The sequence below is a fragment of the Cinclus cinclus genome, chromosome 4 (genome assembly GCF_963662255.1).
Source record: "Cinclus cinclus chromosome 4, bCinCin1.1, whole genome shotgun sequence".
NCBI lineage: Eukaryota > Metazoa > Chordata > Aves > Passeriformes > Cinclidae > Cinclus > Cinclus cinclus.
The window spans coordinates 4,609,739-4,626,107 of NC_085049.1; positions in this window are offsets into that span (position 1 = coordinate 4,609,739).

Here is a 16,369-nt window from a genome sequence, read left to right on the forward strand (position 1 = left end):
GAAAAAGAAAAAGAAAAAGAAAAAGAAAAAGAAAAAGAAAAAAAAATCAACCAGAAGCACACACCACTATAGAAAATTGAATCTCAGGTGTTTCAAATTCATATATATATTTATATATCTGTTTATAAGTTACAAATAAATAAATGAGTAAATAGATGCAGAAACAATCCAGGTTAAAAAGATTCTTCTGAAATTCTTTTGAATCTGAAATAACAAACGTTGACATAACTTTTTCAATTTTATGTATACTTTTTCATTAAAAGTTGCATTTTCAGTTTTTTTTTTTTAATTTCAGTTTCATCTTTGACTAGCAGTAGAAAATTTCAAAACTACAAGGGGTAAGAACAACTTTCTAATATTTCTATTCACATGAATAGCTAACAGCACAAACCTTTCTGAATCACAAATCTCCTGTCCTGTAATGCAACACTCTAATTTTCCTCAGGCAGGGATTTCAAATATCTCAGAAGAACATCCATAGTTTTGAGTTTGAAGGATTTGCTCACGTACAGTAGCCACAAATTTATTAAGATCTTTACCTCGTGCACAAACAGGTGTACTGAGGATAACTTCAAAGAACACACCACCTGTCCAAGAGCAGTTATTCTCCAGACTTGCAGAAATAAACTTGATCATTTATAGCTATATTCTGTCTACAGTTATGAAATATCTTGGAGAACAATTTGTCCTATATAACCACAGAATGTACTGTGGAATAGAAAGCAATTAAATAAAAAATGAAAGTTTGAAGAAGAACAACATTTCTGCCACAGTCTTGAACGCATATAAAAAGGCCTTTATTTTCATTGTAATTAGTGTTAAATAAAGAATATTTCATTCTAGCTAACTTCAGATTTGTACATGGGCGTATTATAAATATTTTATTTTAGCTGTCGGTTGTGTCCTGAATTTATTCCTTTCATTCAACTGGTAACTCTTATTGGAAATAAAACCACTTAGAAACTTGAGTTATTTAGCCCCAGAAAACGAGATAGCAAAATAAAACAATTTAAAGTTAAGAACATCAAACATTTATTTTAAATATATCTACTTGAAATACTTGAACTTGGGCACATTTTGTCACTGGCAAACAATTCTGTGATGCTGGACATAATCAGCAAAATTCTTGAACCTAAAAAACCCCAACCAAATAAAATAAAAAGGAAAAGAAACAACATTGTCTTGAGGTTTAAGTTGGGTTTTTTTTGTTTGTTTTTTTTTTTTTTGTGTGTGTGTGTGTGTGTTTTGGTTTGTTGTTAGTTTTTTTTTTTTTTTAAATTGGCTTCAAAAACAGGAAATGGATGGAGAAATCTGAAAACGTGACTTTTTTTTCCTATCCTAAGTGTCTGAGGACATTATATGAGCAAAATGTTTATGACTCAGTGTTCAGCTGTTCAGCTAAGTGTACTTCTATCCCTAATAATCTGTAGTTCTGCTATCGAATCTCTACCAAATTCAGAAAAGGTACCAGAAGAAAATGAATTTTATAGAGCTTTTGTGAAAACAAGCAGCCACATAGAGATGAGTATTGCTTTACTGCAAGCTTGAATCCATTTAAGAGCCAACATAAATTTTCTCTAAAGTAAACATTCCGCAGTGAACATTTACTGGATTGCCCTGTGCTGTGGAGTGCAGCCTTTCAGGATTTTATGGCATCAGGTGCCAGAACATTTATTGTGCATACAGCTGCTGACAGAGCCAGGCACACCAGGGCAGTGACCACCAGGAGCTGGGGTGCTGGGCTGCACTATGGACCTGCTGGGTGCCTCTGTCCAGTTGTCCATGCTACATTAGAAACATGAATTACCAGCAGCTCTAGAGGAGTTCTCTGTGCTGAGATAAAACAGCTGAGCCAAACACATCCAAAGTTTAAACATTTAGCCCAGCACGTGGCATGCCAAGGATAGATACTCGTAATATTGTTAAAATTGACACATCTCCCCTTTCCCTGAAGGATTGTTTCTGGAATTCTCAAAATTTAGCTGTATAGGTTTTTTTTTGCTCTTCTGTGCCTGACATGTTTTTCAACATGCCTTGTTCCTGAGCAAGACAGTGTTCTTCCCCACCTTGACCTGCCTGAATATCACCGTTGATGAAATATTATTTATGTAGAAAACATGCTGAGGAGCAAGTTTTAACATAGAAATTTATGTAATGTCAGATTTTATTGTTGTTTCATGACTCCTGTTTATGAGAGCTAAACTGGGTACTACTAAACATCAATATTTCAAGGAAAAATGTGCTTGGGATAACTCAAAAGTTTTTGGGAAAGAAGACTTATTTGTTCCACTAAGACGTAGTGAACAAGCAGCCTTTCAAATTTTGAAAGTATTTTTAATAATTTAAAAGATTTTTTTTGCTAGAGTTTTAAAATGAAAGGCTGAATATATATATATATACACTTATTTTACTAATATGAAGAATTTTTCTTCTAAAGACTAAAAGAGTTAAAGAGTTGGAGGAGACTGCAATGCAAGGCAAATCCCCAAAGGGAAAAGACATTATCTGTTGTTGCTAGTTTTCACCAACATCTGCATTACCACCAAACAGACAACAAGAGACATTAAGACTGCCCATTTTGTCATCTGGATATTAGTTTCCAGTATTTCTGTATCCTTAGAGTATTACATGTTTACTGTTTGCTGCCACTTAAGAATAAAAAAAACCACCACATCTGGTTAAAGCTTAAATGCCAACAGGAATAGCTTGTCTGCATTGCTTTGAACTTTACCAAATAAGATCAGATTAAGAAACATGAATATTTGAGTGTTTGGTTGAATACCTTATGAGCAACATAAGAAAATCGGACTTGAAAAATCTTCTCCATTCACATGATGTCACTGTCTCCTCTAAAACAAGGATGTGTTGTCTAAAGTCACCCTTAGTAATACCATCTTCTAAATTGAATTTTATTAAAAATTTAGATCATTTAAGAACTTTAATGGAACAAATCCTGATTTAAGAGAAACAATTGAAACATAATCTGATTATGAGAAGTGGAGAAATGAATTTGTTAAACTAAACAGCGTTAGAACTGTTTTAATGCAAAATATGATAATTGAAACAGTAGAATATTGACAGTTCCATGGGAATTCTTATATTTTGATTTTCCATAGAATATTGTTGTTATCATTTAGCTGAAACATTTTCTCATTTAAATAAACTGGACTTCTAAGTTAATTTTTAACTTAAGACCAAATTATCATGAAACAAACATTCACCAATTACTCCCAATGGAAAATTTACTTTCATGATTTCAGCTGGTGAAATAATTATTGTCATAATTGCAACATCTCTGATATCTGAGCTCTGGTCTCTGATCCCTACAGTGTCATGTAAAAGCTACTCTAAGAGAAAGATAATTATTGCACAGAAGACTAATTAAAAGGTAAAATGTCTATTGAAGGAATATTTAATGCTGATGAAAAGGTCCTTTCATTACTGAAATTTTATAATTATTTTAAAGTAAAACTTTGAATTTAGAACTAAGTTTAAGAAATGGAAATGCATTAAGTTACAGAGTGAATGTGTGTTCAACCACATATCCTTGATGTACCGAGCTCTTTGACAAGGTCTTTACTCATATTGGGAATGCTTGCTTTCCTCACACAATTTGCATTTCTGGCATTCTCTTCAATCATTTTCCATATCATTTGGAAATATACTGTATGACAGATGCCTTCATCTTCATCTCCCTATGATCTAGGATGTTATAGTATATAGTGAATTTTTGACTTGTCTGTCTATAACTCTGTAGATTATCTCAGACAAAAACTGCTCAGTTCACATGGTTTAAACCAAAGCATGATTGAAGCAGTTTATTAACTAGCAACACAATTAGCAATCAGTGAATCACATCAATATCATCAACACAACAAATAGGACCCAACACTGAGTACCTCCACATTCTGAAATATCCTTTTCTGAGTAACCCCAAACCCCTGTGAGTGACAGAGACCCCCACTCTCCCCATCCTCTCCTGGTTGTGTAGCCCTGGGGTGCCCCCACTGCCCTGCTTGCCTCTGTGGTTTCTTCTCCACTCTATGTTTTCATGTTCCTTTCATACTGCTCCTTTATTTCAAAATGTTGTGGTAACCTCTTGGTAACCATTTGATCCAGATAATGTTTGTAGTCCCCTGTCTCTTTATCACTTTCATTTCTGGGGTAAGCGCCATCTCCAAACAGGCAGTTTGGGTTGCTTCATTCACATATCCTTGTTTGACTCACAGTACAGTATTTTCATCCAGAACATTTCACCAAGAAATGTGATAGCCTCCCAGGTAATGTGCTGATAAATATTCCTGGTTTTGAGTAACTGTTCATTAACTCTTCACAAAATGCCATGAGTAGGAAGACATGTCTCCAGCACACACTGAAAATTGTGCTACTGATTTTCAAAATGTTCACAGAACCCTCTATATATTCTCCCCCTCTCTTGTGGAGCACTTGCCTTTTTGAGTGCTGTGGTGGATTGACTGTAGCTGATCGCTAGGCATTCACCAAATTCAATTTGTTACTCCCTTCCTCAGCTGAACAGAGGGGAGAAAATAGATTGAAAGGCTCAAGGATCAAGATAAGAACCTTGAGAAATCACTCACCAATTACAACCACAAGGAAGACAGATTCATCTCGGGGAAATAAGTTTATTTGTTGTCAGTCATATCAGAAAGTACAAGTAGAATTAAAACCAAACCCTAAACCTTCTTTGGCTCACCCCTCCCTGTTTTCTGAACTTACATTTGCTCCCAGTTTTTTCTACCTCCTCTCTCTGAGCAGTGCATGGGAACAGCTAATGGGGGCTATGGTCAGTTCATTGTACGTTGTCTCTACCACTCTCTTTTTCCACAGAGAGAGAACTCCTCACACTCTTCCCCTGCTGTGTCATCATGTCCTCTACAAGACCTCTGCTCAGGTTTCATGGGCTGCAGGGGCACAGGTGCCTCACCCTGGGCTGCACCATGGGCTGCAAGGCAATCTCTGCTCCAGCACCTGGAGCGCCTCCTGCCCCTCCTTCTTCTCTGACCTGGGTTTCTACAGGGCTCTTTTTCTTACATATTCACACTCTTCTTTCTGCCTGTTGTTGTGGTCCAGATTTTGCCCTTTCTTATATTTGTTGTCCCAGAGATGTTACCATCAGCACTGGTGGGCTTTGCCTTGGCCAGCAGTGAGTCTGTCTTAGAGCTGGCTGTTGTTTGCTCTATCCAACACAAGGGAAGCTTCTGTCTGCTTCTCAGAGAAGCCCCTCTTATACTATCCCTCCACCTCCCTGAAAAAGCCTGGCCACACAAGCCCAAAGCATGTGCTCTCTTTCAAAATGCTTTCTAAGAAAATAAATTCATTGGTAGAAAATAAGGACTTTCCTGCTTCATAACAGAACCACTTCCCTAAACAGAAATCATAATTCAATGTTATTTGGCTTTCACTCTGAATACTGTGTTCTACTTTTTATGGAGTCTATCAACATTATTCATGAGGATCCTCAAGATATATTTGCTTCAGATTTCTTATGACTGATCTCAAATTCATCATCTTATATTGGAACGGGATACAATTTGCCTTAACGTTATTTAAAATGGGGCACAAAAGCTCACAGAAATGGCAGTATGCTCAATTTAGATTTCAATGTTTCTTCAGAGTTCATACCTGTCCTGCTAATTTAACAGCCAAACCTTTGTCCATTTTCTTGCACTTTCAAGACTCAGAACATATGGCAATACTGAAATAGTTAAAAATATTGTAGTACATTTAGAGAAAGCCACGTGTTTCTCTTTAAAAAATCTAGCTCCTCCCAGCCTGAGAATGCCTGTGATCCTACACTGAATGACATTAAGGGTTTTAACAGTGATGATTTCAGGATATGTAGCATAAGACCAGACTTAAAGTAGGTGTAGGAAGAGTTGTGTTCTGTATCTTGTAAAGTCTCTAAGTGGTGAAATGCAGAATAATCATAGGCTCTTTTAGTACAAACCAGAGAAAGTGGGTAAGACCCCCTCTACTATTAATGTTTTTCTTAACCCAGCACATCACACACTTAGGGACACTTTAAATTGGGATTTCTCTTATTTCTACCTTGGGGAATGAGCTGATATTATATTTGTAGAAAACCTCTTTCTAGACATTTTGATCTACATTTGTAGAGCAGCACAACCTTCTCTGAGTGCCCACTTTAGCGTGCTATTTGTCACATTCTGCAGCTCATACCAGTTTAATGTTCTGTTCCTCTTCCTGCTTCAGCCCTGGAGTGGCTCTGACTGCCATTCAGGGACACAGGTGAAGCTCAAGTCACTTTATGAGGGCATGTCTCTCCCATCTGACATATTTTCTGGGTATATTTGTGGAGCTTTATTTTGTGTCTCCTCTGCCATATGTCTCTTCCTTGTTTTTCCCTTACTATATATGGTGTTTGTATACTCTTTAGCTGTACTTACTTTCTTCCTGCGGACTGAACGATGACACTGACATTCCATTAATATTTGAAGAATAAATGTACACTTTTCCTGTAATGTATCATTGTTAACATCACATAGAATTATCTCCAGAAATATATGGAACTTAATTTTGTGTAAACTGAAAACAGAATTTCCCTAACAAAATATTCCTTTAACATATAAAACAACTTCTAGTTAAATAAATGCTAATGCCCAGCCCTTAAACAACGGGAAAAACTGCTTTCTAAAATAAGAAAAGTAGTCTTTATGATCATCATTGTGACTAGTCAAATGAACCATATTATGGAAAAAGATGTTCAGAAGGGTTAAGTTTGTGGAGCTAGATGTTTTGCAAACTAACCTCATCTGTCTTAACAGTAAGCTGTGCAACCATGTTTCCTTCCCAGACCTCAGTTGCACTGATTAAATGAGTTGCACAGTATTTGATTACAGAGCGTAATCAACATGTTGCAAAACTGAGTGAATAATTCATAGTGTGTCATTTATCTGACAATTTTTGCCTCTCTTTGTTTGGTAGTTGTCATTGAGCAGATTATTATGTTCTCAAATGCATCCCTTATTTGAATTTATTTGCTGAATAATTCCCACAAATGATTCTTATTCTGTGCGTCATCCACAGGCAGTTTGTTATAAATTTGCAACACTAGAAGATGCAGTTATTTTCATTTACTTGGTTTATAGATTATGCACTCTTCCTCTGTTTCCTTAATGGATGGCACCTAGGTTAAAATGAAGCTTCAATATCAAAAATTCTACATGCATTTTCTTCTAGTATACACCTAAAATTCTTGGATAAGAGCTAGCATGCCTCAGTAGATTTAAAACTCCAGTCTAAAAGCAGGTGATTTTTTCCATTTCTTTTCAGATCACTTAAAGTCACATGTATATTGCCATGAAGATTTGAGAGTCCCAAGCCCATAAGTAGCCAGAATAGTGCAAAGAAACCACAGCTATTGAGGACCTCATCCTCTTGTTTCCCTTCTGAAATTAATCTGGGTCAACATTACTCCTCAGAAAAGATAATTATTTCACCTTCTGCAAAACAGGCCTATGGAGAGACACCTCTGAACTGGGAGGCTGCATTCCAGGGAAATCTGCTAAGAGAGAGGGATTAATATATACCCCATAAAAGCAGTCAAAGCACTAGGCCATACAGAAAAAGAGAATAATTTATCTCTTGTCTCTTATTTCTTTTACTCCTGGCTGTGTAATGGCCCAGTTTCTTTCTCCTTACTTCCTCACAGACTGCTTTAAGCACTATACTAACCTTTCAGGTGTCCTCTCAGTATTTACCGGATGGATTGCAAAGCAGTTCTTGTACGGTTGAAAGCACTGCTGTGCCACTGACTATTTCTGAGTGATTGTAGCTACCCAGCCAGCAAACACCCAGCTCAGTGGGATTGTGTCCAGTGAAGCTGGCCTTCTACTAGGTTAAGCATTCCTGGGGTGCCAGATTTAGTGTGTATAAGATGGAATGAGCTTTATTTTATTCCTTAACTCTGTAAGCTATGTATAAGCACATGAAATCTTTAAAGTTTTGTGAGGACTTTTATACTTGCAGCAGCTTGCATAAAATATTTACTGCAGGAACAAAATTCATATGCCATAATTTTCATTATTATTTCCTCTGTACATCTCAACACATAGGTCCAGCTCTGCACACTACTTGTGCTGATAGCACTCATCCCTTGGATTAAATCTAAGATGCAAATAACATTCCCCACAATAATAAAAAACCCAAGTCTTTAAGTCTTTAAGATGAACTACAGCAGAACTGGGCGTTGTTGTGATGCATATAAAATGCTTTTAATATTTTTGTGTAGCATGCAAGATTTGCATGCTTTCCCCATAAATTGTTAATATCCATGGTCTGGGATCTGATACTGGTCTAAAACTTGTGATGGATTCAAGGCTGAAATTTTTATATCTCTGAAGTATTAACAGAAACCATTTAAAATTCTGCATAGAACAGAATCATAGAATCAGGAACGTTGTCTCAACCTGTTGCTTTCAGTTCACCACAGAGATTCGCAAATTTCTTTTGTAAAAAATCAATCATTCTTTAAAGAATCAGCACTAAAGTTGCTGTAGAAATATGCCCTTTCTCACAGAGCATGTGCCCTATGGAATTTTCCATTACTGTACCTACAATTCATCCATAACTGTCCTGTCAGAATCTCCATCAATCATATCAATCAGTGAACAAATCTTGTACTTTTCTTTGCATGAACACACTTAATCTTGTTTTGTGTAAGCATTATCAGTGAGTCTCTGACCCCAACTGAGGCACATCAGCCATTACTATAAACCAGACTATGTCACTGCTTTATCAATGAATTGCTTTTTTGAGCATGTAATTCTTAGCAGAATTTTATTTTATTTGCCTTTTTCCTATAGGAAGTGAAATATTTTTCCTCTCCCAAAATCAATTTTTCAATACTATTCAAGTTCATAAGACTTCATTTAAAGGCCTCTTTTTGAACTTGACCAATTTCATATTGCCATATTTTAATTACCTTTACATTGGAACAGTCTTTCTTTTATGATTTTTTTTTTTTACTGATTTTCACCTCAAACAGATGCATCACTGCTTCTCAGAAGAGAATTACTGCTAGCCAGTATGAATCCTAGAAGAGTTCCTCTCTGTCATGGTATTGATAGCAGAAAACAGTTTGAATACAGCAACACAGATACGGATTGTAAGGAATAAATTTAAATTACTCTGTAACATAATTCCATTTAAATGCATTTGGAATGACACTGTATTTTTGGAAATCCCTGCTCCATCCCCTAAAATTAGCAAAATTCTGGAAGACAGTATCCACTGCTTTGATTTAATAATCTTAGCTTAAAGCAAGGGAGGGTAGGACAAGAAGTTTTCAGAAATAACAAATCTGAGGCCTGGCAAATACAATTCTGGTAGTGGCAAAGGCAAATTTGTAGGGCTACACAGTTATCCCATGAGCCCAAAGTGAGCACCAAGACATTTCCTGAAATATTTGAAGTGTAAATGTGGGGACTGGGAAGGTCTACTGCCTTTGTCAGTAACAGAACACATGTTTTATACTGAGGACTGACCCTTGTAAGGCTTGTCAGGCTCTGAACTTTTCTTGACCTGCCTCTAACCTTGTTTTTCTTTGTGTTAAGTGTGGCAGCTATTTCTCTATCTGATCAGATGTCAAAGGTTAATTTGTTTTCTTTGTGTTCACCTTTGTGTGGTATGACCAGAGCTTTGCATGGATACTAGTAACAAGCAAATTTCCATGTAGAATGAGATATTACAAACCTAAATCCCAACGTATGGGCATACAGCAGCCTCAGGATGGGAGGCAGCATATATAGGGTAAAGTAAGAGAGATGAGACATAGGATTAAGAGATGGGACCCAGGGTGAATAATGGAGACTCTGCAGCAATAAACAAAAATGAACTGGGGCAGGGCAACCATTATTCTAGACATAACAAGGAAATAATATATAACATACATGAAAAGTACCACATATATTAGTTTTGAAGGCAATATGGAGTTTGTTACCAAAGAAGAAAACCAAAGTGTCAAGGAGTGTTAGGAAACACATGAAAAGTATTTGGAGTAGATCTCAAGAGGAAAAATTTAAAAACATTGACATGAATATCATATTCCTTTTTGTGAAAAACTCCAGGTGCTGACGACACCAAAATTACACCATAACCCACCCCTGCCCCTCCTACCATCACCACCAGACCAAAATCATCTATTTTAGGACTCCAAAAGATTCACTCTAGGCAAAGGTTGTAACAAAAGAGTTTGGAATTGTTGGCTTCTATAACAAAACAAGAGCTGCTCCTTATAAAGTACCAAAAGTACAAACCTGGAAATGTCAAACTGAAAGGTTAAAGAGATATCAGTTTATTCTTTGCAATAGTTTCCTAGAAACAATTAATCTGCATTCAATTCTGAGGGCAAAACTTGAAATACTTCTCCAAAGTGATAGGCATAAAGGTAAGCTTGTTTGTGATCACTTAAGGGGCTTTTTTGACCACTGATAGATATACAGATTATATAAGGGGTCTACTTCCAAGATTTGAAATTGTGCAGAAATTATATAAATTTTTGAATAGTATCACTATTAGATTTTAGCTTTATGCTATCACACACACACATATACATACACATTCTCCAGATATCAGATGGGTCTCTTTCTAGTTCCAGAATATGGAATTTCCAGTGGCCAGTAAGAGAGAACTGGATAACTGAGTTTAGGTCCCTTTTATTTGTAACACTTATCATTGACAGCAGAGAGGAAAACAGCACACTCTTTAGTGGGGCTCCATTCTTTAGCTATGAAATTTTAGTATCACTGTAGGGAAAGTAGTAATTCAGCACAAGAGCAGCTCATGCTCAAGTAATTGGTGCATTTTGAATATCACTGTTTAGAGTCTCTCAATAAATTGTCACAGACAATTAAGCACAGGTGTTTTGAAAGAATCTTGCTAGTTGTCCAAAATACCATAATTTATGAACAGAATGCTTTCCTCTCCCTAGGAGAATTTTCATTAAAAAGAAAAAATCCAATATACTTTCCAACTAATGATAAGTAACTGATATAATAAGAATTGACAGGTCACAACTTGCTCCTTCACCCTTGTTCAAAGCTGTAACTTCATAATATTTTAAATGTGTTTAAATATGCAAAAACTCAACAGGAAATTCCTGGTTTTAAGTACCTGCTATCATCATCTGAACATTCAAAATATGAAAAAAAAATCTTAAAAAGTGAATCTTTTGAACCACAGTGATATTTTGAAAAAGTCTAGCCAAAGCATATTTTAAATACGTAGTCATTTTATTTCTCAGATAAGATTGTATGGTATTTCATAATTCAAAAGCATTTTCATAAATGCTTTTACACATGAACATGACCTTAAAATGCATGGTCTCACTGCATTCATGAAAAAGAAGAAATAATGAGATATATTTCTCTTTTTATTTTTTGTTAAAGTGAGAAGGAATACAAACAAAAAAAAATTATGTAAGTACTGCAAAGGTATTATTACAAAAACACATATTTTATCAGTAGTTATTTGAACACTTCAGAACATTAGCTAAGAATTATTTAATGCTGTTTATTCTCTCTAGAAATTCTAACTGAAGTTACATGAAGGAGTGATGGTTAAATATCAAATTTTCATCAGTCTTGAAGAAAACCATAATTTTATTATGACATTTTATTATTCTCTCCATCATTATTTTTTAATTATTTTCAATTTTGAACAGAATATTAAGAAAATAATATTTCTTAGGAAGACAAGTTTTTATTGAATCCTAATTGTATTTATATATATCCATTATAAATAGTTTCCCAAGAAATTTACTACCACAGGGATAAGAGAAAATTAACATTAGATAAATTTAGAATTATGGAATGATAGAATGGTTTGGCCTGGAAGTACCCTTAAAGATCTTGTTCCAGCCATGGGCAGAGACATCTTCTGCTAGATCAGGATGCACAAAGCCTTTTCAACCTGACCTGGAACACTACCAGGGAACAGACATCCACAGTTTCTCAGAGCAAACTGTTCCAGTGTCTCCCCACCCTCACAACAAAAGATTTCTTCCTAAAATCTAATGTAAGCTTTCCCCCATTCAGTTTAAAAAGATTTTTTTACAGATGTTTGTCCTATCAGCACATGCCCTTGTAAAAAGAATCCACTTTACTACTTCCAATTTTTAATTTCTTTATATGATCATGATCTAGGTGTTCAAATCCTGGTAGGATAAAATGTCTCCTGACGTGTTTTGGGTTTGTAATTGTGACCTTTGGCAGTGGAGGGGTTTCTAGGGTGGCTCCTGTGAGAAGCTTCTGGAAGCTTCGTCCTTGTATGGCAGAGCTCATCCTTGGGCTCCCCAAAGGTGGACAACCCACTGGTTAAGTCTGGGCAAATGAGAAATGATGGTAACTCCTCTGTGATATTTTAGAAAAAGGAAAGAATAATACAAAAAACAAACCCACAAAAGTTTGTACATACATAAGAAAAGGGGAAAATTATTTAATCTCTATTTACTGTCAGCCAGCAATGTTCAAGCATTTCCTGGGCAGGAGGAGTTCAACAGGTGGAGCAGTTGCTTCAGAAGGCAAACACTGCAAAAACAAACACCACCCCTTGTACCTCCCTCCCTTAGCTTTTACACCTGAGCTGGCCCATGGTTTGGAATGGCCCTTTGGCTAATTTGGGTCAGCTGCCCTGGCTGTGTCCCCTCCCAGGACCTTTCCCACCCCCAGCCCCCTGATGGGGCCGGGATGTTGGGAGACAGCTCTGATGCTGTGCCAGCCCTGCCCAGCAGCAGCCAGAACTCTGGAGGGTTATCAACTCCTTTCCAGCAACCGGGGCAGAGCTCAGCACTGCCAGGGCTGCTGTGGGAAAATGAACTGCAGCTCACCCACACAGTACATGTCGAAAATGTTTCAGAAGATCCTTAATAGATTGAATTTTGGTCCCTTATTTTCTAGGCTGCCTTCTCAAGGATGACCAGAAGCTGGAGAAATACTTGGGTTTGGAAGGAAATACAAACGTTGACGCCTGGGAGATAGATCTCCTAGTTTTTCCAAACCTGGAACTCAGGGTATCGTTCTAGGATCCTTCTTACTATATCCTTCTACTCTTAAGATTCTGATTTACTTTTTCGTCCTGATAACAGTTTGATCTTTTTCTTGAATTTAATATATGACTGACTGCTCATGGCTACAGAACTTGCTGCTTGCAGATTTTAATCATTAAATGACTATATTGACAATAGAGAGCAATAAGTAGTCATCATTTATGTTTAGGCCGAAAGTCTTTGAGATAGCAGGAGAATTCTAAGCTTTTGGTGAGAAAGCAGCCTAACTTAAAAGTGGCTGGCTGAAAATAAATACATCAACTCTCTGCTAAATAGCATGATAAATTTTATGTTCTCTTGTTCTTAACAATTCTTCACACTTACAACAATTTTATCATAGCAGTTGCTGAATACCTGTCACTTAGAAAATGGTTTATAATATAGTAAAATGTGTCTTTTTGACACCCTCTCTTTTCACTTAGCCCCTTTTCTTTCATCATAAACCAATTGCTGTATGCAGAATACACAATTTTGTGTGCTATTTTGCATTTCACTGCCCCAAACTGCTCCGAGTATTTAAATACTCTGAACAACCCTGTGTAGAAAGCTAAGTTTTTCTTTTACATGACAAGTTATGTTTTCATAAGACATACAAAGGCAACATAAAACTTCTAGGTTTTGATCAACACCTCTGTACAATCTTTCCAGTCAACCTTTGTGCAGATGTATCTGCATGACAATTCTGTTTCATTTACTTGGACAACAAATTAATAAGACAGTTAAAGACAGTTAAAGAATCGGATATAAAATAGTTTAGAAATGCATATGTTCTCCACTTCTATGTATGTCTGCTGCTAAGTGATGCAATGGCATGATATATTCCCTAAGAAACTTTGAGTTTCAGTAGCAAAGTGACTGAAGGTTTTTATTATAACAAGTTTCAGCATATCCAAGCCTAAGCTGAAGCAAACCCCATTAAAACCCCTCCGAATTAGACATATATGTTCTTGTTACATAACTAAAATTGGTGAAAAAATGAAAAAACCCCGTCCAACTAGAAAACATTTTTTTTCTAACCCTTAGAAAGCATGAGTTAAATCAGGAAAATTAGTCCTGCATTTTACTAATACTTTCCACATGTACCATTAAAGAAACTTGGTGCCTATTGGTCAGATACATTAATGTTCACATTAAAATTGTTGGGAATACAGTTAAAGTCAAGTTTGGGTTAATTTGTGCAACTCCTGTCTTACAGAAAAGTAATTTGTGCCAAGCTTTTGAAATAGTGAGTAAGAGGGAAAGGCAAGTACTGCATTCAAGCTGAAAGCATTTGGTCAGCCTATAAGGACAGATTTTGAGCTTGATGATGAACTTATTTCTTTTAAAATAAATGCATGTTCATCCCTGGAATTTATGGGGAACTATTTAAAGTTCACTCTTGGAGAGTTTTGGTTGCAATGTTGATAAAATATTAATAGGTTTTGTTGCAGAAACATCATTCAAAAAGGCAAGTTTATTTGTAGTATTTTCTTCTTAAGGCACATGTTCCTACATGGATTTTTGTTGTTTGGATTCTGTTCTAATATTAGAACAGTAAATCTAAAGGTGTTTTAAAGAGGTTTTAATTTTCTTGTGGTGGAAGCTGTTTTTAAGGCTTCTTTTAAAAGGATCAGTCATACAATGTAAGATTTTTAAAGGGGTTTAATAAAGATTTTATTTCATAGTGCTACTTGTAAGTGGGATATCCATTCATTAAAAGAAACCAGATAACATGCTCTCAATTGAAAAAGATAAGTGATTTAAAAAATATCAATGTAACTTTCTACAGACAGTTCTTTATGGATCAGTAATTTCTTAATAACCATGTTTCTAATGGGCCATCACAGAGGAATATATTTAACTGCTTTACAGTCTAATTAGATGTGGCACCTGTCAAAGTGCCTGATTTATCTCTAACAACTGCTAAACTATTTATCAGGGTACAGGTTGACCAGCTAATAAGTGTACTGTATAGACAGAAACCACAGAGACTTTTAATGTCTGAAAACACAGAGCTATTTATAAAAGTACATTAAAAAAAAAAGAAAATAAAATTCACACTATTGGCTGAGTTTTATGTTAATACCATTTGTCTGCTCTCTGAAAGGAAGAATGGTTCCAGTTGCTTGACTTTCTGCGGGCACTCAAGATGTGGGGAAAGAAAAGTGGGAAGCTAAGCTCAACTGTTCTGCAAGAATCAAGCTATGAGTGCCATCCCAAAATAAAATGTTTACTATTTGGAACGTCTTTTTATTTTTCATTTTTGATGTAACTAAAAGTATCCAGGAAAGGACTTGGGGCTGGAAAGGCTGGGTGTGTCCTTGGCTGCAGTGAGCATAAGATGATGGAGTACAGGATTCTACATGGAGAAAAGCAGGGCGAAAAGTAGGATTACAAAGCTGGACTTCAGAAGAATTATTTTTTCTTTCTTCAAGGACCTGTTTAAAGGAGTCTCGTGGCTTAGATCTTTAGTGATATTACTTAAAATTAATGTTAATATTCAAACATCACTTCCACTAGGTGCACGTTTTAACGAAGAAAACCCAGCTCTCTGACTACTACCTTCTGCCAGTAGACCTTAAGAATGACTGTGACTGACCATTTCCAGAGGGGCAATATCTCTTTTTAAGTCTTCCAGAGAATTTAGGTATTGGCCTCTCTGCTTGTATTACCACACAAAAGTGATGATTAACATCATTTGCAATGTGAATTCTCGGCCATTAGAACCGAGACTAAGCCCAGTAACTCATTTCACTCAGGGCATTGAAAAGCTGTCAGAGGGTAACAATTTCTGTCACAACTGATCTGATGCAGTTGTGAAGAAGTGACCTAGAGGTGTAATGCTCCATCTCGTTACCAGCTATGGAGGCCATCCAACCTATTTAACATTAATTATTTACTTTTGTATTTTACCTTTTCCTCTTTGGTCAGGAAGAAATGCCTTCACTCTTCAGTAATGCTCAAAGGCAATTGAGCTATTTTATTTTTAAATGTGGTATTGAGCCTGTATGTTAGGGGAAAGAAAACTGTGTTACTCATTCTTCTATCTTATATATAAGGTATTGATTTTTGCTTTTATTTTGTGTTTCATTCTGTCACCTTTTTATTTTCCTATTCTCAAGACAGTAAAAATATTTTCAAGTGTCAGAATAAAAACCTTATAGCACCTAAGAGGATGAGACCATTTCACTGGGGACATTGCGATTTAGGGTTCTGACTGTCTGAAGCTCCCTTCACATCTACTTTGACATCTTTATATTCTAACAAGAATGCGATTAGTGTGTGTGAAAATCTCTGGGATGA